We start from the raw sequence: 25,505 nt of genomic DNA, 5'->3' as shown, positions 1-25,505 counted from the left end.
TTTTTGGAACCAGATTGTACTTCTTTCTCGGTCTTCCCCTTAATCCTGTCTTTATTGGTTTCGGCCTCCCTGGACCTCTCTTCATTTCCATTGTCCTTGGGCATCCAGGACTTAATATTTCCTTTGCATCATGAAATTCGTCTTCGGGTTGTTGTTCCTTTTCCGATTCCTGAACCTCGCTTTCACTTGAATCGCTCTCTTCTGTCGATTCCTCTGATACAGAATCCTGAATCCTTGGTGTCTCATGATGCAAGGTGACATTTTCATTTTCATCATCCTCCTCCTCCAGAAACTTTACGTCTCGGCTAATTGTAACCTTGTTAGTTTCTGGATCCAAGAGTCGATAACCTTTAGATTCCTCTGAGTACCCCGCGAATCTGAATTCCTGGGCCTTGGCGTCTAGCTTTCTCCTTAACTCATCTGGCACATGAGCATACACCTTTGCACCGAACCTGTGAAAATTCTTCATGTTTGGCTTAGTACCGTCCCATTTCTTGATTGGAATATCACCCAGTGCTTTGGAATATATCCTATTTTGTAAATAATTAGCAGTGTTTACTGCCTCCGCCCAGTATTTGTTGGGTAGATCCGCATCCCTTAATAAGCATCGGCCCATTTCCATTAATGACCTGTTCTTCCTCTCTGCCACGCCGTTTTGCTCGGGACAGTACGCCACAGTATGTTGCATCTCTATTCCCTCTTCCTGAAGTATCTTTTCGAGCCGATGGTTTATATATTCTCGCCCTCTGTCTGATCGAAAACACTTAGGTTTCGCTCCATACTTAGTTTTCATTAACTCAATGAAATTTGCAATTCTTTCTGGCACTTCAGATTTATGTTGCAAAAAATACACGTGAGTATATCTACTAAAATCATCTATCAATGTGAGAAAGTACCTTTTCTTGCTTGGCGTAATAGTCTGCATTGGCCCGCAGACATCCGTATGGATTAATTCCAGTATTTTCTTCGCCCTTGTTGATGACCTTTCTGGGAAACTTTGCCTCTGCATCTTCCCCTTGATGCATACCTCGCATGTGATCTTCATGCCGCAATCCTTAATCTGCAGGTTGTCTACCAGGTTCTTGACTGCCATTTCCTTTATTGCCAGCGGATCTCTGTGGCCTAATTTTCTATGCCACGTATGTATACAATCTCTATTGTGTTTACACGTGGTGAGCAATGCCTGGTTAACTATCTTTAGTTTGTATAGGTTACCTATTGCACTTGCTGTAACTATAACCTTATTGCCCCTTTTTATGTGGCACTCTTTATCACAGAAATTTACCTCTATTCCTTTTTCTGTTAATTTCCTTACTGACAGGAGACTTTCTCCCAGCTCAGGAACGAACAATACATCCTTGACTCGCACTGGGGATATGTGTCCATCTGCACCTTCGCACAACAATATGCCTTCGCCGATACCTCTTACTTTTGCATATTGCTGGTTCGCCACACGTACATCTGCCAATGCCCTTTTTTCCAGGACACTGAAAAAACTTTTATCATTTGTCATATGGCTCGTGGCACCAGAATCAACAAACCAGGCTCCCCCCATATTACCTTTGGTCATTCCTGTTCTGGTGCTGAAACAAAATTCTGGTTCTTCTTTACTTTTTGTCTCACTGACCTGATTAGCTCTTTCTTTGTTTGCCTTCCATTTTTGGTACTTGTAACAATCCTTTTTTATGTGTCCCTGTTTACTGCAAAAATAACACGTCATTGTCTGTGCCTTAGATAGAGCTGTAGTTAGCTTGTTGCTTCTTTGGTGCTGCGCTTTAAGGGCCATATTATCCTTCTCCCCAGGCTGCGAATGTGAATTTCTTCTTCTAAAATCCTCATCGATTAGCTTTCCTTTAACTAATTCTAACGTCAATTCATTTTCAGATCTAGTTTCCAAAGCCGTAATCAGTGTTCCGTATGAGTCTGGCAAGCTGCTTAACACCATCGCTATAACTAATTTATCCTTTATTTCTTCACCCAGGGCTGCTAATTGATCCACAATGGATAACATAGTATTCATATGCTCCTCCATGCTACCATTTTCCGTTAATTTTGTATTGCACAATTTCTTTAGTAGATAAACCTGATTAGATAATGTAGCTTTTTCATGATACCTTCTTAGGGATTCCCATGCTTCTTTTGCAGATGTTGTATCCTTAATGTGTCTTATTTGGTCGTCCTCTAATAACAATCCTATTGTGGCCCTTGCCTGCATATCCGCTTTTATCCATTTTTCATCCGCTGATTCTGGTCTCTCTGCCTTCACCGTATGCCACAAATCTTCTTTTATTAATAAAAGTTCAACCTTACATTTCCATATCTGATAGTTGCTATTGCTTAACTTAGCCATGGTTAATTTTGTGCACGACATTTTCCTTCACTTTTAGCTTTTCTTTATTTTTTTTTTTAATTTGCTTTATCTCTAACTTTATTTCTACTTTCACCTATCCTTTACTTCACTTTAACTTTACTTTAACTTTACTTTAATTTGGACCTTACTTTTACTTTAGCACGTGGCCTGGGCCCATAACCTATTAAATAAAATGCTTACAGAACTCGCACGTGTTAGTCGTTACAAGGTCCCACAGAGAGTGAGGGCGCATACGTCGCACGCACGCTCGCACGCGAATCCCCAGTTCGGCTCGCGCGTTGCCAACCTATAGGATTTCTACATCCCTACTGTTTATTTCAATATCCAACACTAATATTAAATAAAGATTCATTTTATAATGAGAAAAAAATATTTTTTTCATAATATGAAATAAATATTATCTGTATATTAGGAAAAAATATTCCATTTCTAATATTAAATAAAGATTCATTTTATATTTAGAAAAAAATATTTTTCTCGTAACATGAAATAGATATTTCCTGTATATTTCAAAAAGAATATTTGTTTCTTAATGTAGAATAAATGTTATATGTATATTTAAATATTAAAAATAGATTGTATCTCTTTTTAATATTGTATGAATATGTATACAATATTTTGTGCTACTAGGGACAGGACCCTCTACTCGTTAAGCTCTGTAATTCACCTATCCAGTGATCTTCTCTAGATAAGAGGTATACGAGTCAATTTTTAATAAAAAATGTTTAATTATACATATTAATAATTTTTTTCTCTTAATGGTTGATATTGGCAAATGACAATATTGTAAACAGATATTTATTACGCCGTTTTTATATCATAGTCGTGATTTCGAAATTCTGGAAAATGTAGGACATTCTTCTTGAACTTCCATCTAAAAAGTAAGTCCCTCTGCAAAAGGAGTTTTTCCGAATAGCGAAGTAATGAGTTGGTAACTACCGTGACGTGGTCGTAAGCTCAGTGGATCGATACGTGAAAAAAACGTATCCTATAAAGAAACGGTCAGTTTTAGGACGCATTTTTCAAAAGTATAAGATTCAGTGAAAGAATATTATCTGCAACAGAAATAAACTGTAATTTGTCTGCATATTTTTGATTATCCTTTTATTTCATTTATTCGAACAGTATAACAACGCATAGTTGGCATAGTTCGTGTACGATTCCTGTAATACACCAAAATTTATATGTGTTTTGTTTTGTTATTATTTATAGTTGATCGTTTGCAAACGAGAATGTATTCAAATACTGAAAATATTATCCTTAGAAAACTAGATTATGTATCGGAGTCCTAAATAATGGGGAAAGTGAACAGTACAGTATTTAGTCGATATGCGTCCAAAACACGGATCGCTTCGCTACGCATCTCGTAACGTCACGCTTGCTTCGAACGCAGTATGCTGCCGAATATTGGAAATTACTCGGCGATGAGGTATAAATTCGCAATTTGGGCTCTGGACAGACGTAGATTGGACTTTTAGGAAACACAAGTGACCACTTTTAAACTGTTCATTGCTATATTGAAGCATTAATTTGCACAAGACGCTAGATGGGGAAAGTTTCTCGCATTCAGGGCTGTATCTGTGAGGTAGAGTACTCTGTAGTAAGGCCATGCTCTGTTTCCAATTTTCTTCTTAATAGCTTCTACCCTCTCCATAAATTCATCAATCTCTTCCCATATGAGCCGTTCACTGCACAAATCGATTAACTCCACTTTTTGAAAAATCTTAAATTTAAGTGTCAAAGCACTTGGTATTAGCATAACTTTTTATATTTATAATAACTTTCCTGAATAATAAAGATTAACACCATTAAACGACAAAATTTTTTTGGCCATTGAATAATAAATAATTGATTTCAGAGGCCATTTTGATTAACTCCGTACTCTAATGTAAATCGTTGCAATAATGCAACTAAAATGCACTAGCAAGCGTTGAATAGTTAGAAAGGTCCAAACCCCACCTCATACAATTCAGAAATATAAGGAAATCTGTAGCAGGTAGACCACAAAGTTTGAAAAATGTAGATCAGCCTTTATTATATCCTAAAGGTAGAACTGTGACAAGGGAAAAAAGGAGAGACATGATAGAGACTTGCTAAAGTTCATTCCTCCTGTTAAACATGATTACTATAAAAACTTGACAACAAATCGAAATGACGAGTCCTCACATACAGCTGATGAAGAAGACATCATTTATATTGCTGATGAATTAATCAAAAATAATATATTATAACAGAACTGTTAATATATATTTTTATGGAAAATCTGTAATAAAAATATATAATAATTAACTTTTTCTGTATGTATGTACGTCGCGGCGTCGACAATTATTTTAGCGGCGATCAAACGACGCGGAGGAATTTCTGTGGTAGAAATCCTATCGAGATGTATATTAAGTGGACTGTAGAACTTAATTGAAACGAGTGTCGATGGAGGTTTGAATAATGTATTTTGACAGTAGCATCGAGATACAGTTTCGATGTTTTAAGCGTGACGGTTAGTGTGCTTCTCTGCTCTTTAAGGAAAGTGGAGACAAATATATAGGATTGGAAAGGAGTAGCGGGGTGTATAGGGGTAGTCAGCAGGTAAAGGAAAATACGGTTTGCACATGTTGGCCTTGGAAGAGTTTTAGGGACGGTTCGAAATATGATTTGTGCTGGCCTTAACGATAACTTAGAATTACCCCAATTCGGCCCGTAGCGGCGGTTTATTGCGGTACCCCTCGGACATGCGGAAGCAGTAAACCTCTGTACGGTGCCCCATGCGCCCTCACAGAGAACCCCCAAGTACGGTGTTCCGTATCGGACGGAACACTGTAATAAAAAACTTAAAAATTTAAACACTGAATTTAACTTTATTACTTTTTTCACTTGCCAAATCGATTAACTCCACCAGTCACATAAAAATTGCAACATTACTGACGATTATTTTTTGACTATTCTTTCTTATTAACCCTTAGCACTCGAATGGCGACTGTAAAGCGCCACTAAAAATTGCTGTATCATTATTCAAAATATTTTTTACATTATTAAATGTGTTTGTACTGAATAAATTACTAAACACTTCGGTATTGTACGAGTAAATTGCAACATTTTCGTATGTATAACACGACAAGAAATATATAGGAGGGAAATATTCTAGGTCGGAGGAAATGTTTCGTGTTGGAGTTAAAATAGCTTCGAGCGCAAAGGGTTAATTTTATATACCGTTACATGAAAGCTACATCTGTGTTTATGCATTCTAAAGGGCATATTATAAAGGGAATTTTAAAAAACAATGTACATTATTTCATCGCATTTCTCAACTTTTTGTTTTATGGAGTTAATCGATTTGTGCAATGAACGGCTCATATAATTCTCTCTTTATGGGCTTCAGTTAGAGGCTCCCCTTAAATAAACTGAATCATCGCTTGTATGCTGGTCATTGCAGCGTCTCCCAACAATACCAGTGCAACAGCCAATTCTGGGTATTTCGATTGGTATTGAAAACAAAAGTGGAATAGAATCCTTTTCAACCTTGGGGTCAACTGGAGAGTCGGCGCATAGTTATTCATAAACTCGTCAGACACCATGAAAGTGCCTAATGGAGCGTTCATTGTAGCGAATACTGCCCTCTTCCTATTCGCCATGTATGTCTTCCTCTGCTCAGTCCCGATTGCCTCGGACGCATGAAATGTTTTTAACATAGATATTATGAGTAAACGGCAAGTAGCCCTCGCATCAGTCATCTAGTTTTTTGAGATCAGATTTCAAAACACTTTTTAATTTATAATCTGCTACGTCTTCATTGACAGACCTTACGCCTTCGTCTGGTGCATCAGCATATCTATCAATAATGGCAACAAAATCGTTTCCATAAACTATAGGGTTTTTCAGTAAGGACATAACAACTTTAAGTTAAAAAACAAACACATAATAATTGAAATATCGCGCTGAAATTTATTAGGGTTGTAGTACACACTTTACATTTTTATTGAATTATGTGTGGAATTCGATGTCGTTCATATGACCTCCACGGGCACGACGGCAGCATTCGATTCGTTGTCTCCAATTTTCAACTACTCTCCCACACATATCAGCCGGAATGTTGTTAATTTCTTGTTGAATATTGTTCTTGAGGTCGCCTAACGTCCTTGGATGGTTGGCATACACCTTTGACTTAAGGTAACCCCACAAGAAAAAATCCAACGGCGTCAAATCACATGAGCGAGGCGGCCATTCGACAGGACCATTTCTCGAGATTAAGCGATTACCTAATTTCGTTTTCAATAAATCAATTGTTTGACCAGCTGTGTGACTTGTGGCACCATCTTGTTGGAACCACATATCCCCTATGTCAAATCCATCCAATTCTGGCCAAAAATACTCTTCCAACATGGCACGATAGCGAACTCCATTGACCGTAACATGGCGGTTATTTTCATCGACAAAAAAATACGGCCCTATCACACCCCCAGCATGAAACGCACACCATACGCTCACTTTTTGTGAATGCAATGCAGTCTCATGAAGCACTTGTGGGTTTGTTGCGCTCCAATAACGCATATTCTGCTTATTAACAAAGCCATTCATCCAAAAATGAGCTTCATCGCTAAAGAAAATTTTTTTATGAAATTCAGGATCATCTACAAATTGTTGCAAAGCAAAATCGGAAAAGTTTCGGCGCTTTAAATGGTCAAGAGGTTTCAATTCTGACCGAAGAATTATATTGGTAAATCTTCTACTGCCAAGTGGAGAAAGTTGATCGATCAAAGGGTACGATAACAAACCAACCAAAAGAAACAATGAAAGAGCAACATAAAAACAAGGTGATCTAATAGTGTAAACACTATGATTTTTCCCATTGAAGCATCAATTTGTGAAGATTTTGACCCTTGCACGTTTCGTAAGAGGCCACGACCTTCGGGTCACCGATTCTGTTGAAACTTTGCACACTTATAGATCTCGTTGTCCTGTTCACGAATATACACCATTATAGGGGCAGATACTCAATAATTTTGGAGATATTGACGATTAAAGTTTCATTATTTCCTATGTAATGCCGTATTTTTCCTACGGTACAACAAGATTCGGTTTGGCACGACCGGTTTCGGTTTGGAGAAATCCGCGGCCTCCACGGCCTCCTCGGCTGTTTCCTCGGCCAACTCCGCGGACTCCTAGAAATAAAATTATAAAAATAATTTGTAATATTTATTATTATTTTAATTTTGTATATATTTATTATTATTTTAATTTATAATTATTGTGAGATGGATGAATGGATGTGTGTGTGTGTGGATGGATGAAGGGTGAGCGGCGGGGACGCGAGAGCCGCCGAATGTTTAAAGGTAACAGGCGTTGCCTCGCAATCTTCGCGGCGCGAGTCACCTGAGCGAACGGAAAAACAGCGCAAGGGGTGCGATGTTTTGACGTTCGCTCGAAAAACGCTAGGACAAGCGGCCGTTGCCCCGGGAAGTAAACAAATAACTCGCTCATCACGACGCACAGTGTGTCGAGTATATGGGAATTCGGGAAAAAAGTCATAACTCTTAAATTATGAAATTTTCGAGTAAAGTACCTTAATACTTTTTGAAATAAAATGCAAAGGCGAATCGATTGGTATATAAAAAAATTTTTTTTTAATTATTAAAAAAAAATTTTTTTTTTAATTGCGATAACTCTTATGTTTTAATAAATTCTTATGTTTTTTTTACTGCATAAAACGTAGTTTACAATGTTAACGAAAATTTAAAAAAAAAGTACAATACTGTATACATTACTTATTCAAATCTTCACAAGGAGGAATTAAAACTTAGGAATCCTTAAGAGAATTCCTTTATTTTACCTAGAAATAAATAAAATGAATAAATTAATTAATTAATAAATTAACATAGATAATATGTTATTAAATAATATGTGTACGTACTATACTACTTCTGCTTCACTATCATCAGAACAAGTGTTTGAGTTGGAATCTGATAAGTAGGATGTTTCATTTAATAATAAATAGTCTCTCATATCTGCAAAATCCTTTTTTTCTTTTTTCGTATGTTTTTTTTTATAATGGGCAATAATTGGATCCGACTCCAGTAGAAGACGATTTAATAGGTCTTTATTTGAATTTTCTCTTGATGTCTTGCGGGTATTATGTTCCCGAAAATATTTTATATTTTTATGTTGAGCCTCTAGAGCTTCTTCGGATAATTTGCCAATAGGAACAATTGTATTTTTAATAATTTCAACTGCATGGAAAAGTAATTTATGCGTAGTTACCGGCATCACATACCAATTATAATGTTTTAAATATAATTCTCTAGCTTCTTGAATTATTTCTTGGAATTTAATAATATTTATATTTTCTCCGCTTGAGCAAATGTGAGCAGATTTAAACCAATGCGAAATTAAAGTTTAAAGTGCCACCAATTACTGTAAAAAAATTCACGGGTGTACTTTGATGTACTTTTTTTAAAACTCTAATCAAAGTTGATAAATGTTAAACATAAAAAATTAGGACAAACTGCGATAATTTAAAAAAACTTTTTGGGAGATTAAAGGTCTAATAATGCTAAACACACCCTGTAAAAATCAAATTAAAAAACCAAATAGCTTGCGAGGGACGCATGTTTTCAAAAATGCGCGGAATTTGACAGTGAAGTTTCAGCCTCAATTTTAATAACAAATTGATTTATTCAGTTAAAATTTAAGGCAGTTTTGGAAACTACGTTTTGTTACGAACATTTTAGGATACATAAATTTGCAGATCTTACACTTTGATTTTCGGACTTTTTTCCATTGGACGACACACTGTGCGACGGTACAACATGCGAGGGAGTGTCCAAGAAGCAGGTTTCATCTTTCCATTAGAAGATACAGTGTAAGACAAATAATGAAAGAGAGGTAAGTGTACATTTGTATTACTATTTCTAGCTTGTATTGGGTAACTGTTCCAACCCCGCAAAAATCTGAAAAAATCGGAACCACTGTTTTTGGTAATATCCTTCGATATAAGTAAAATGAAGACGGCATAATAATGAAATTGTATAACATAAAATTCATAACATAACATATGAAATCATATGTTATGATGTATTTATTTACTTATTATATTCGTTTATTTGTTTATTTATTTATGTTTCATTTCATAACATATGAAATCTGCATTTTTTCGATTTTTACAACCAGAGTTTGCAACGGAAAAATCTGAAAACGATTCAAAGTATGTGGTTTGGTATCCGAAATGTCTCAGATTTTTTTCAGAATGGATTTTCGATTTTCCTCTATAACTACCCTTACAGATGAGCTATCCAGAGTATCTAAATAAAAATTTTGAATAAATCTACGGATAAAAATACTAGATACAGTCCAATTTGTACCGTGTTTAGTGTCATTTTAATCAGAAGAATGCCACGAATTAGTTGGCGCAATGGTTGTTTCGCACCGATATCTCGCGACTCTTCGAGCTCGGAACTTCAAAGACCAGCAACCGACCAACAGCCTACAATGTACGCGGATGGAGAATCTAGCATTATTGGCAATTTAAACTTTTATATTTTTAGTCAGAACAATATTGTTACGAATGCTCATGCTCAGGTACACGTGTTTCCATATTTTAGTTAGTCCCGTCTCGGTCAGCCTTTTCTGCGCCAGTATGATTTTCCCCGTCGAAGGACCCGAAATGAGAGAGCACTTGAGAGTGCGATAAACCTCACCCCGTACCAGGGCGATAGAACTGTCCTGAGACCACGCTAAAGGATAGTTTTTTAAAAATTAAAAAAATTTTTTTTATCACAGAATTTTGTCTATTTTGTTTTGTTAGAAACTGTGGTTGAAAATCAGACATTAAAATATAAAAATATTGCAAGCAGTGTTCTCAATTTTTTCAGATTTTTTGGTAGGGTATGATCGCATATTTTTTTCGCATGTTGTTATGTTGTACTTTCAGACGTACGCATGCAGCGGGAAATAGGGTAGCCAAGCTTGAAGTCCATCATAAAGAAGCGCGGGAGCAGTCAATCGAGGATATTCCCAAGATGGATGTGGCACCAACAATGACCAGCGACACAGACTGTATCGTCGCGGAGTCATCAACGCGGGACGAAACTTCCGAAAAATCCACTATCGCCGAATTGAGCATTGTGGATTTGCGGCACATATTCGATGAGATGAAAAAATTGGAGAGCCATTCGGAAACTTTGAAATGTTCCATGGCCAATTTAACTATAACCGGCATGAGGCGCTCGGGCTTGGCGACAAAAATACTGATAGAATGCAAGATGTGCAAATACAAAGCGGAAATAAATAATGAATCCGCAGAAAGCAATACATTGAATATCAATTCCAGTGCGGTCGCCGGCACAATGACTAGTGGAGGTGGTTACATGCAAATGGAGGAAATGTTCTCAGCAATGAACATTCCATGCATGTCTCGATGGATGTACAGAAAATGTCGTGACGACATCGTGGAGACCTTCACCAATGCTGCAGAAGCAGAAATGATAGCAGCAGCTGAAGAAAAAAAAACGTTTAGCCATGGAAAGAGGCGACGTGTTTTACCATCGGAAATTCCATTCATACCCGTCGTGGCTGACGGTAGTTGGATGAAGAGATCCTACCGTACTGGAAAATACGACTCCATGTTCGGTGTAGGTGCAATAATTGGATACCACACGCGAAAAGTTTTATTTGCTGGAGTAAAGGACAAGATGTGCGTCATTTGTCACAACGCTGCCAGAGAAACCGAGAAGCCGAAAAAACATTCGTGCTTCAAAAAGTGGGGACGACATCAAACTTTGACTATGCTTCGAGACCAGCATAAAAAAAGAGGTCTCGTGTATGCGACACTGATTGCTGACGGCGACAGCAGCGTATACAAGAAAATTTTGGATTGTGATCCGTACAAAGCGGAGATGGTTCGTGTGAAAAAGATTGAATGCACGAACCATTTGCTACGCAACTTCTGTAATAAACTGAAAGATATTGCGAAGATGACTCCGCCTGGGAAATATAGAAAAGCCGTGGAAAGCAGCGTTCGCAGAATGCGTACGGACATTACGAAAGCTGCGGAATACAGAGTAAAGGAAAATGTTTCGGTCAATCGCAAGATAAATAACTTGCAAAAGGATTTGACGAACATTCGTAGCCACGTCTTCGGAGAGCACAAAGAGTGCCGAAGACTCGGATATTTCTGCGACCGCATCGCAAACACCGACGAAGAAAACATGGTGCCGCATCTAATGGAAATCGGAATATATTACAAGATTCAAGATATCTTCCGTCCGCTGATAGCTCATGCTGAAAGGATAAATTGGAGTCAGAGGGGATCGTATACCGCGAGATGTGCCGCTGCTGTTATACAGTATAACACAAAAGAGGTATTGTCCCGCATAATGCGAGCCAAACGAAAGGAGCCGCCGAAATGTTTGGAAGCCATGGAAAAACGAAAAAAAGAGGAAAATGAAAAAACAAACAAAAAGCGAAAGTGCTCGTCGAAGAAGGCGCGAAAGCCGTTTTCACAGACGACGAGAGACAAAGATTACGGACCCAGCGCAAAAAAACCGGACATGAGGAACATGTGTTCAACCTAGAGAAAGATAGACACATGGAGATTCTGCACGATGGGCAGAATAATAGAAAAAAGATTGAAAAGGAAACTAGAGAGCAAGCCAATAGTCAAAAATGGCAAATGTATAAATCCAAATTACTCACGGCATCGAACTTCGGGAAAGTGTGCCGACGTTTGAAAAAAACGCCGTGTGGTAATTTGGTAAAGTCGCTGTTATATCCAAAAGTTTTGGACCTGCCTACCATTGAACATGGGCGGCAGTGCGAAGATATTGCCCGAGAAAAACTCTCGCGGAAAGAAGGCATCACAATAAGAAAATGTGGCCCCTTCATAGATGCCTCAATCTCATTTTTGGGTGCTTCTCCGGACGGCGTGATCGATGATGACGACGGTATCGTCGAAATAAAATGCCCAAAAACGGCAGAAAATATATCGCCAGAAGAAGCGATAAAAACAGTACCTCCAGTACGCAAAATATTTGTGGATAATGCCGCCACTAAAATGAACAAAAACAATTATTATTTTTATCAAGTGCACATAACGCAAAAAAAGTATTGCCTGTTTTGTGTTTGGACACGCAAAGGCTTAATGTCGCTAAAGATATATAGAGACGACAAATTTTGGCAGCAAGAAATGCAGTCAAAATTGTCGCGATTTTACATAGATTGCATGCTGCCGGAAATAGTGGATAGCCGACACAATAGGAGTATGGCCATTTGAGAGCCCTCCGATATAGAGCGAAGAAAGCCTATTATCATCACCTCGCGATCATTGGAATCGCTGGAGCTTCCTGACGCGATGTCGTCGGGCCGCACACTGTGAAACAGTGTGCGGAACCGCTGATTATTTCAGCGGTTAGAATTTATTTATTTTTGCAGATTCGTTTTCCTTGATAGATTCCAGAGTGCTGCCAATGGATCCCAGACCATCCGATGGCGCATCTCAGACCCGGTATGTATACACAATTATACAAATTTATATATTATATGTTTCAATAGTTTATTCGTTTTTACTTATGTCATGTTACAGATGAGATTCATGCGGACTAGTCCAATAGGAGGACTGATGGGACGTTTGTGTGAATTTTATAAATCGTACTGTAATAATTTTATTATATTTATAATGTAATTTTTGTATTATGAATACTGATAAGGTTTTGGCAGTTTTCCTTATCCTAGCAGCGAATGTTGGTATTCTTTTTTTGCCAAATAAAATATTTTCTTTTATTACTATGTATTTTGTTACATTTCTTTATATTACCATATTTGCCACTTTTAAACTTTTCTCTCTAACATTTTCTTCTATCTCTAAGCCTAACGGAGCTATTTAGGTGGTCTGTTTCTCGTGAACCACCCGGCATACGTATATAAAACTTCTCGGTAAACTTTGGAAATTTCTATAAACTTTTATCTAAATATATGATATTATTCAAGTTTATTTTACATTTAGTCTTTAGTTGTAAATTTGTATTTGTTTGTTTGTTGACTTCAGATTTGACATCTAAAGTAAAAAAAATATGATAAATTTTGTTTAATTTTTTATGCGCTTCGTGGCATAGAAAAAGCTGCTTTCATGATATTTGAATATAATTTTCTTTCTGACAGGAAGTGAATTCCGGCTCAAGAAAGTCCTGTTAATATGTATAAAATTATTATAATGTTAAGAATAAACGAATAAATCAAATGATTTCCTTAGCTTTTGCATACACGTGACCGCCGTTCTAGTTTCATTTCAGAGATATTAGCGAAAAACTGCAGAGGTAATGTGACAACGAGTGCTGCGTATGTCTACGCGTCCATGGCAATGTATGTGTTAGTACGTGTTGGTCGGCTGAATTGGGCTCATGAAGCAGGAAACAGTTTCACGAAACGCTTGTAGAGGGTGTCAAAAAATTATACGTCACGGCCACCATAGCGTGATTCTACACCTACGATTTGGTGGAAATTGACATAAAAAACTCCCCGCAAAATTGACCTTGACCTTAAAAATGAAGGTTAAGAAAACAAAAATTTTTTGTTTAATCGTGTTCTACTGGTCATAAGGATCAACTTTGTGAAAGAAACCATGGGTCGCATCTCAACCGTTCTCTTAAAAATAGATGTTGCATTTCTTATAATTTTTGCAGCTTCTTTATTTGTAAATTTTTTACATCCAGTGCCAATATATAAGTAAATAGCGTACTATCATACAGTGGGTACCATCAGTAAGCTATCTCGTTGGGTATGAAATTATCATAATCATGATACTCCTATTTCCCTAACTACAGAATGAAAGAAATGTCGCCTGTACATTTACGGGTTTGATGACATGGCAACAGTGAGCCGAAGGATGATATGTGGCAACCATGTCTAGTCGCTAGCTTTCTTTCTCAATTTTCGTTTCTCTCTTCCGCTACTACTCAATCTTCTTACCATCCTCAGTCGGCATTTCATATATTCTTTTTTACCGATATGTCGTACACGCGACGTAGTTCCACAAAAAAAAAGACATATAAAGCGGATTCACTGTATCTTGAATGGGCTAATTACACTCACAAGTGGAATGTTCTATTATGTTGAGTCTTGCTAGGGATTCTTGTGTGTTGACGTGATTTGTTCTCATTCTTCCAAGTCGTACTATGAGCTTTCTAGGGAGATCATGTTCTCTGTACCAAGGTTTTCCTGTGTTTTCAAAAATTGTTGGTGGTATTTAACTCTATTATTGTGAAACCGAGATCCGAGAAGGGGCTGGAACTCGTTCCACATTTTATCTTTGAAAGACTCCTTAGAATCTGTGTAGGGTATTTTGTGATGGTGGGATGAAGCGTTTTTAGTGGCTTCTTTTGTAAGATTGTCTGCTAAATCTACGTTATGGACATCATTGTGTGCTTGTGGTGCCACCTAGCGGCTTTGCTTATTAGACGACACGCGACACTAAGTACATACCAACATGGCGGCGCCCTTACCTGTCAAAAACGCTTGAATTCCTAACGTGAAAACTTGGAGTTTTGGCATTTTCTCGTCAACATCTACGAGATTATATAAAAAAAAGTTGAAAATTTCTAGGCTGTCAGGGTGTAGTTCAACCAAATTGAAGATGCACACATAGGTACTTATGTATGTGCAAGTTCAATGAATTTACCGAGTATAAAAAAAACTTCACCGAAAAAGTATTGTATGCATCAATCGCAAGAATTTCTGTTTTAGTTCATGCTGGTGGAGAACTGTGTACCACAAAAATGACGCAGAAAAAGAATTTCAAGTTTAGATGGCATGTTTTCTCGCAACTACGGTACTTGTCGATCCGTCTGCAAACTGATTGCCACTCTTCCTGTGCTCTTCAAAATAGATTGCATGTGACAAAATTCAATAACGATAACGAGAATCGCGAATTCATTGAAAACGTTTTTCAAAGTAATCAACAAATTCGCAAGTAAATGGGAATAAATGATATCTGCGAACAACGTTTTGTCATATGAAACTAATGTTTAGTGTTGTATAGGGTAAAACAAGACATGATGGCCCTCTTTCTTCAAAAATATTAGAACATTGTAAATTTAATCGATATCTACAATAAAGAAATATGTTAGTAAAGATAAATATGTAGATTGTAATGTGAAGATAAAATTTAAAAAATAATCATAGATTTGTAAGAGCAATATGTTTAAATAACCACTTTTTATTAGAAATATGCACGATGTCTATCACAGAGAATCACGTAAATACTTCGCACGTCGAGAAAAATACAAAATCGTTAAACGGATCGTATCGTAACAATGGTTCTTTTGCAAATCGCTCCCGCGGCACGGACGCGTCCTTTTATATCGGTCTCCATCGAACATTCTAGATTTTGATAAACAATTTGGTTGTCACCGTAAATAGTCTAAAGTTGCCGCTCGTTCTCGCGGTCGGTACCGCTTGTTGTTCTTCACGACGCTCGCAACGCCGTCAACGCTCTCGTATGCGCGCGCACAAGCACACACACACACACCTGCCTCCTACAGATTTGATACAAAAAACAAAGGAAATTGCATCCTATGAATAAGGTCATCTAACCTAGATTGTCTGAGTGACATGACTCATGTTTTCGCATATCATAGTCCAATTATGTTTAATAAATATGTGTAGGTTTTAGTAGTGTTTTGTTGCGTTTACGGCTAAAAAATTCGTGCTTTAATACATTTTGTTTTTCTAATATCTTTCAAAGCACTTTAAAATTGAAACAATGATCTCACCCGGAATTACTATACATGATACACACACTGTTACGAAGAATTTATTTATTAATTATGAAACAATATCATGGAATCATTTTTGCATAAAATTAAAGCATGTTAAGTTTTTAGACAAAGTAGCTGTGAGACCATACCTTTTTTTAGCTAATATCATGCAAGGAGTAAAATTATAAACATACATATGTATAAGCTGTGTATCACTAGCTTTTTCACGTATGTATTTTATTTAAATTCCTAATTGCACATTTCCATTATTCTCAAAGTTTACTTTCAATGTATAATAATAAACACTGAATGGACAAATCCAAGTCGTTTACAAATTCATAGGCATACTCCTGAGTAATTTTTTTACTTTCAATAATAGAAATTAATGTAAATAGCAGGACACTCTAGGTAATAAGAAAAACTATATCTTATTTAAACAAAATATATCTTGCGCGACTAACACGCTCAACCACTCACACACGCATTACAACGAAGAGGAAGGTAACCCACACGAAGGGTTCCGACACTGGCCGACAGTCTACAATTCGCCAGAACGCGCGCTGTTAGAACCCCGCATGATGCGGCAAAGGAATGTAACCTCGTATATTTATATAAAAAGAATTTAAAACGTGAATGTTGAAATATTCGATAAAACGTAAATTTTGGTTGTGAAAGGTAAATTGGGCTTGGCCGCGGAAATTAGCAGATCACAAACAAAGAACGGACAACAGTTAATTTTCATCATAAATTCCGCATACATATTATTTATTAAATTTGTTTTCTGCTGTACCCCACAATGTGGGGTATGTCATAATGTAAATATTAACCGTAACCTTCTCTTCTATATTCGATTGTAAACCATGTGGTCGCTAATGACCTAGCTGTTAATGCGACCACTTTAAAATAAACGATATATAATAATAATAATAATAATAATATTATTAATATTATTTATTAGTACATGCCGTATTTAATGTTATCTCCACGTCGCAGTTATTTTTGAATTCCAATAATCTTTAAAGACAAGCTGAGCAACGTAGAATGTAGGACAATTTCCTAAGAAGCAGAACAGTTGTATAGGAGGTATTGCTTGGCCTACTTCTTGCCCAAATTAATTTACATTACTGAACTCGTACAGTGCCAGATATATTTTTAAATCACTCTCAGCGTAACACGCGCAATATTCATACCAATATGATCAATGAAGTAATACACATTCTAATGTATGAATATTTAATACATATATTTTTAAATTTTAATACAAGTTCTTTTTTAATTCTAAATTATATATTTCTGCATTCCGTATTAATTAATTTGGGAATATTAACAATGCGAAAGGTTTACGGAGTACGTACTATGAGTCAAATTAAAATAATTCACATTTTAATACAATGCAAGAATTTTAAGTATTGATAGTCGATTACTTTAATAATTTGCGATGCAATAGATTGCAAAATTATTTATCTTGATTATAAGATTATTTTCATAGCAAAATAAATTGTTGGTTTTTGTACATATTGTGCCACCTATTTTTCACATGATCTATCTTTTTGTTTATCATGAGAATAGTGATATAAAGACGTATTAACACAAATTTTACAATTTCTAAATTATACAAACTTGGTGAAGCTCAATCGTTAAAGTGAGAAATAATAAGTAAAGTAGAATATTATCTCAGAAATAGTAAACATAATTACTTCCTAAGTAAATTTTGTTAAGTAGACTTTACAGCTGAGTGCTCAAGCGTCTGATTATTAATAATTACTTATTGTGTAACCAAAAATGAACAAAAATTGTTACCTATGTAACAACAAATTCGAAAGTGTTGTGAACAGACGTAATGAAAGACTGTATGTCCAACACTCGAGCTTCGCTGTCCTATTCTATGTATGGCACGTATCGTCTATGTATGGTCGTCTCCTGGACGATGTATGTCCCTTGCTGGACCCCAGGGAGATTAATCTCAAATGTATAAGGTGCGGAGCTTAGCAATCCCATCTAGATTAGTTCCCTGGTTCCCCCAACTAACACATATACGCATATACACATACACATATACCTACTGTACTGTACATGACTGTGCGATTACTTTAAACTGCTTTAAACTTAGAAGTAAACTTATACTTAAAGGATATGAAATGTTTGCAACAATACTTTATTTTAACAATATTTTATTTCAAAACATAATAATATATAATTATAATACGTAATGATAGTACAAAAGCAATACATAATGACAATGTCAAATTAATACATAATTATAATATAAAAGTGGTATATGATAATAATAATAATATAATAATAATATCACGTGGATTCATGGTCTTCTTATGTCTCAGAAATAAAAACCCATTACCTTCACCCTGGCCATCACCGTTCGAGGCTACAATTTTATGACACGTCGAAGTACCGGAAAAACCCTTGAATTGCTGCAGGATTCCTAAACATGTGCACACCAACTGTCGACCGGTTCGACAAACCCAAAAGAAAGTCCGCGTCCGTATCATAAATTGTTCCTGCTAGCCTCGACAATTGTAGATCATAAAAATGATCGTCACCGCGTCACGCTGCTACCTGCGCCACCTTCTTTAGCTACTAATAAAACAATAAACGACGCATAACCCAGTGGTATTGTTTGAAATACTATACACGTTTATACGAAATGCTTATATTTCGATGAAACAAGCCAGAATTCCTTCCTACGCACGCCAGGTGCAAGACTATCTTCCATTATGCATAATTATTGTTAAATGGCAAAAAAAGAAAATCCTGAAACATGTATCCCCTATTTTGGATCAAAGATCACACACCCAAGTTTACATTAAAATGAACTAACAATAAATTAAAGAAACTGCAAAAAAAATCAAATTTTTAATATATTGTTTAAACAAAAAACTTTTGTTAAAATTTTCTTGCGCGATATTGGGAGTATGGGTATTAAAGAAAACCACACTATTATTAAATACGAAATAAGATTTATATCAGAATGGTAACTCTAAAAGCACGTTGTGAGACACGTCTTTACACAGCGAAAGAAACGTTACGAATGAAACACAAGAGATCGAAACAGAGGAGCAACAGTCCAATACTAACAACTGAAGATCGAGGGTCCCATGCCGGGGACAACATACAATGTATATTAACTGAAGATACAATGTATGCATATACAGGTCAATAGCCGGTTCAATCGATCCTACCTTTTAAAGAAATAATAGATTGATTTTGTTCTACATTTATGAAATAAATTCCAACACGCCCCCTCAAAATAAATCTATTATTCTAGCAAAGACATGTCTTCCTTGTGCTTCATCTGGGGCTAATTACATATGGTCCAACATTTGTTGCTTAGGATTAGGGAAACCCAGAAAAACCTAATCAGACCAGTACATACACACACATGTATGTATACACATATAAGAATAACAATTGTAATTACTTGCAAACAAAAAAATTATCAATATTAATATAGTTAATTTATTATTGCAAATCCAGTCCATTTCTCAGTTCTAGGAACCTGGCTGCTGGCAACGGCTTGGTCAAAATATCGGCCAGCTGACTACCTGTGGGCATATGTAACAATCTAATTATGCCTTTTTCAACCTGCTCTCTAGAAAAATGGTACTTTATATCTATGTGTTTTGATCTTTTATGATTCGTTGGGTTGTTAGCAATACTAATGCAGCCATTGTTATCCTCATAGATTACAATTGATTGCAAAACATCTATATTTAAACCCTTTGCCAAAGATCTCAACCAAAGAGCTTCTCTAACAGCTTCAAAGAGGGCCATATATTCAGCTTCTGTAGATGAAGCTGCTACAGATGCTTGCCGTTTTGTGTTCCAGCATATTGTGCATCTTTCAAATAATTTAAACAGATATCCTGTTGTACTTCTTCTATCATTTAAATCGTTGCCTCCCCAATCTGAATCAACGTAACCGCTCAGAAGATTAATATAATTTCCTCTTTCGTAAATTAATTTGATATTTTGCGAACCTTTCAGATATCTAAGTACTCTTTTCAAGCACTGCCAAAGTTCTTTGTTATTTTTGTTCAGATATCTGCTTAAAATATTAACAGCTGTGCTTAAATCAGGCCTCGTACACAGCATCACATACATCAAACATCCGACAAGATTTCGGCAAGGAGCATCATACTCCTCAGCGGAATTCAATGCCGTGTAATCTAATTTATATTCAAGAGGCGTATTAATAGGGTTACAATCTGACATATTGAATTTGTGCAAAATCGTTTTAATATAAGCACTTTGATCCAAACTTATCCTACTTCCATTTCTCTCAATCTTAATACCTAAGAAAAGTTTTATTTCGTTTAAATCTGTCATGCAAAATTTTATCTTAAGGTAATTCTTAAAGCTATTCATTGTGTCGATTTTTGCGGTTGCAATCACTAGGTCATCTACATACAACACAACATATATATTTTCCGATATATCTCCTTTATCTAAAATATAAATGCATCTATCAACAGGTGAATTTTTAAACCCTTTTTCTTGAAGAACTTGTTCAAAGATTTCAAACCAGCATCTGGCTGCTTGCTTTAATCCATACAACGCTTTATTTAATTTGCACACTTGATTATTATCACAATTAACTCCCTCAGGAACTTTCATATATATCTCTTCTTTTAACGTTCCATTTAGAAAGGCAGTTTTGACGTCCATGTGATGAATCAACAAGTTAAACTGGTTTGAAAAAGCTAATATAAATCTAAAACTAGAAATTCTAGCAACCGGTGCAAAGGTTTCATTGTAATCTTCTAAATATTGTTGACTGAATCCTCGAGCAACAAGTCGAGCTTTATATCTCAATGGGTTTCCAAATTCATCGTTCTTAACTGTGAACACCCATTTACAATCAACAATATTTTTATGTTCAGGCCTTGAGACTAAGGTCCACGTATTATTTGTTAAAAGTGAATTGATCTCTTCTGTAACAGCCTGTTCCCACTGAATTTTATCATTCATATTTTCAATGTCCCTATATGATGTAGGGATTTTACAAATAATCGATTGAGCACATAAAAGATAATCGTCCGACATATTGTCTTCATTGTATGAAACACTTGGTCGACATTTAATTCGATCGCTTCTTCTTAACTCAGAAGGTACTTGTCTTTTTCGATGATTATTTATGGAAGTATCATTGTGTGAATCTGCTTCAACTACAGATTTATTAAGTCCACGACTTAATTCGACATTTTCAATAACAGTATTTAATGGTGGAGATTTATCTGATTTAGTACTATCAGATTTATGATTATCTACTGAATTTGACTGCACGTCAGATGCATCAGTTTCAGGCTGTACCATTACAGGCCTTGATATCAAAAAATTAGTTTCATCAACTATTACATCTCTCACAATAACAAACTTAGCAGTTTCCACATTCCACACTTTATACCCGTTCGGTTCATAACCAACTAAAATACCTTTCGAAGATTTTTCTTCGAATTTTGATTGTCTAGTTTTATTATGTATATATACTGTTGAACCGAACACTTTCAAATATCTTAATTGTGGCTTTTTGTTATGCCACATTTCGTATGGTGTTTTTGATTGTTTCAAGGCTTTCGTCGGAGTTATATTAATTAAAAACGTAGCGGTAAGGACAGCTTCTCCCCAGAAAACTTTATACAAACTAGCTCCAGCAATTAAAGTTCGAGCCTTTTCTGTTATCGTCCTTACCATACGTTCCGATACACCATTTAACTGTGGGGTTCGTGGAACTGTTAAGTGGTATGTAATGCCTTTTTCAACACAATAATCTTTCATTTCGTTTGACAAGTACTCCCTGCCATTATCGCTATACAAGTTTACTACTTTAGAATTAAAATGTGCCTCGCTCTTTGCAACATAATCTTTAAACATTGAAAATACGTCTGATTTATGTGACATCAAATATGTTACACAATAGTGGGTATATTCGTCAACGAACAGTAGAAAATAATTTTTTTCGTTAATTGTAGTAGGAGTGATCGGACCACAAACATCTGAATGAACAATGAATAACGGTCGTTTTACATATTTCTTATCTTTCGAGTTTCGAAATGGTAATCGCGCTTGTTTGCCGTTTATACAAGCTTCACAAAGATTGTCGTTAACCACAACATTCTCTACTCGATTTATATCAGCAAACATTTTTCTATTCTTTAATTCTAAAAATTTTGATTTTCCGATATGGCCTAAACGCTGATGCCATAATTCATAATTATCTTTCACCGTTCTAGAGACATGGACAGTAGGAAAAGTATTTATCAAAAATTCTATGCCAGTTAAATTGTTTAGGGGCTTACCTGACATTATGACATTTTCATTTTTACTTATCTTAACGCCTTCCTTGTCGAAAACAACTGTCATGCCCGCCTGCTGGATCCTTCGAACGGACAGTAAATTGTACGGCACATCTGGGCAGTAGTATACATCGTCTACGGTTCCCTGGATGCCCAAATTAGTAGTAACATTCAGCGTTCCTTGTTTTGTCGCTGCAGTGTATGTCCCATTTTTCGCCACAGAAATTCGTACTGGCGTTTGCAACACCTTGAAATTTTGGGTCAGGTCTTCCCTGTTAATCAGGTGATCCGATGCCCCCGAATCCAAGAGGAAGGTTATTTTGTTTGTCCCGTGCATTTCTGATTGATAATCTCCCACCATGAATGCAAAACTTGACGTGGGCGTTGACGTATTTGTCGCAGGTTCAGTCATTTGAACGGTTTGCACAGTTTTATTTCTTTCACCACTCTGTTGTTGGATGCCTCGTTTATAATAAATGCAATTTGGTTTAATGTGGCCTTTTCTGCCACAGTGGTGGCATTTCACTTCTTGGTTCCTGTTTGTCTTATATCGTTTCAATTTTGGTTGAGGTTTTGAGAAATTGAATTCTCGTTTCTTTCCCTTAAATTCGGCGTGAAGCACCTTTAGGCTGGTATCACGGTTCTCACTCGTCAATTTGACCTCATGGTCCAAAAGTCTCGTCTTTACAAACTCTAGTGTTAAATTATCTTCAGATAATGTTTCAATCGCGGTTATTACTCCATCGTAAGACGCGGGTAATGTTAATAGCAAGTGCGCCACTTTGTCACTTTCTTCTAAATGTGTACCCGCGGACAATAGTTCTGAAATCATTTCATCGAAGACCGTAAAATGTTTGATTAGCGACGCGTCACTTTGAAGTTTTAGTGCTAATAGTCTTTTTCGCACTGCTAACTGCGTAGCCATACTCTTTCGCTCATAAATAGCGTCCAAACTACACAACACTTCCTTTGCACTATTATTTTTCTTTACTAAACTAAGTAATGAGTCCGACAAATATTCTATAATAACATTTTTGGCGACATTCTCAGCCCGAATCCATTCCGTAGTTAGCTTTTGCGGGGTGTTGTCATCAATCACTTTGATTACGTCTAACTCGGTTAACAAAGCGCGAATTCTGAACTTCCAGGTACTATATTTTTCGCCGTCGAAAGGTTTAATATTCCTTCTCGCTTTATCCATCGTCTTTTTTGAGTTTCTTAAATTCACTATGTCTATGCACGATATTTAACACACGGTAAACGCACTTTCTCACAACTTAATTTTTGCAGAAAATGTTTCTTACACACAACGTAACTAGGTACACGACGTAATACGGTATGTAAAGTAACCTGGGCCCATAACCTATTGGGAGTATGTGTATTAAAGAAAACCACACTATTATTAAATACGAAATAAGATTTATATCAGAATGGTAACTCTAAAAGCACGTTGTGAGACACGTCTTTACACAGCGAAAGAAACGTTACGAATGAAACACAAGAGATCGAAACAGAGGAGCAACAGTCCAATACTAACAACTGAAGATCGAGGGTCCCATGCCGGGGACAACATACAATGTATATTAACTGAAGATACAATGTATGCATATACAGGTCAATAGCCGGTTCAATCGATCCTACCTTTTAAAGAAATAATAGATTGATTTTGTTCTACATTTATGAAATAAATTCCAACACGCGACTACATTTCCCATTGAAAAACACACAATTTAAAAAAAATTCAAATTTTTTCGACCTCTGGTTTCCGAGATATCTCAAAAAATATGGTTTTGACCCCCAACTTTGAGGGCTGTTTTCACCCCTTCAAAGTGGATGTCTGCCGATAAAAAAAACACGTGTCAAATATTTTTCAAAGAACTATAAGCTCCCATAAGTTTCATTAAAATCGGATTTTCGCATCTGAATATGTTCCCTTGTAAGTCCTAAAACTTGTTTATAGTATTGTCGCATACATGCTACAGTAAAAATTCTACTGAAGTCACTCTTTTGGTTCTTTTTCAGTGACTTCTGTAGGGAACGTCGGAGGTACTCGCCGGCGTCGCGTTTGAAATACGATGTTGTACGGAGGTGCTGACAGCGAAACTCGAGAACCGTCGCGGTCACCACATTGTCGGGTATATCGGTGTGAGACCCGAAGACCACTACTAATCCAATTACAAAACTTCTTTATTTTTCGTTATATTTTTATGAAACTTTTACCAACATATTCGTGGCATTTTTCTGATTAAAATGATACCAAATATGATATAATTCCGATGTTATTTACTTGTGTAACAAGCGATAAAAGTTTCGAACGCAGAGGAGGACAGCGTATGGGAAAGAAAGAGACGCAGAGAGTCGAAGCGTTCGGAAAAGATCAAAGACTGGCGTGAGCGCAGGCTTTTAAATGAAAAATTTAACTTTTTTATTATTAATTATTTTTTTATGAGAATTTCACCAATATATTTGTGGCATTATTCTGGTTAAAATGATACCAAACGCGATATAATTTGGATCACATTTACACTAATTTTCCGTCAATGTAATTGTTATGGAAAGTAACTTTCATCGTTCATTATACAGGTAAATATTATCGGAATTATGTCATATTTGGTTTCATTTTAATCAGAAAAATGCCACGAATATGTTGGTAAAAGTTTCATAAAAAAATAATGAAAAATAAAGAAGTTTTGTAATTGGATTAGTAGTGGTCTTCGGGTCTCACACCGATATACCCGACAATGTGGTGACCGCGACACGAGTGGTATGAGTTCTTGAGTGGTATGAGGTGTTCGAGTGTCATAAGTAGGGAACGTCGGCAGTGACTTCAGTAGAATTTTTACTGTACACCGTCTCAAATTACATACAAGTACTATTAGTTACAAGTGTATACCTAATAAAATAGTGAAGTAATAATATAACTTTTAAACCTAAAATTTAAATACTAACTTATTATAGTTAGTATCATAAAAGTCGAACTGCAGATTTTTCAAAATTTATGTTTATGGTAACTGAGTGAGATGAAAGCTGATCATTTTTATTCTTTATTTTTTGTCTACAAAAAAGCAGCTACCTTTGTTTTAATAC

General features: G+C 36.2%; 1 protein-coding gene across 2 annotated transcripts in view; it reads left to right on the top strand.

The window, feature by feature from the left end:
- LOC143360931 (neuronal calcium sensor 2) overlaps nt 1-25,505 on the top strand; it is a 602,579-nt gene that overhangs the window by 242,329 nt on the left and 334,745 nt on the right. The gene's annotated exons all lie outside the window — the stretch shown is intronic.

The sequence above is a fragment of the Halictus rubicundus genome, chromosome 14 (genome assembly GCF_050948215.1).
Source record: "Halictus rubicundus isolate RS-2024b chromosome 14, iyHalRubi1_principal, whole genome shotgun sequence".
NCBI lineage: Eukaryota > Metazoa > Arthropoda > Insecta > Hymenoptera > Halictidae > Halictus > Halictus rubicundus.
The sequence above is the reverse complement of the archived record's forward strand: the minus strand, read 5'-3'. Positions and strand labels throughout refer to the sequence as shown.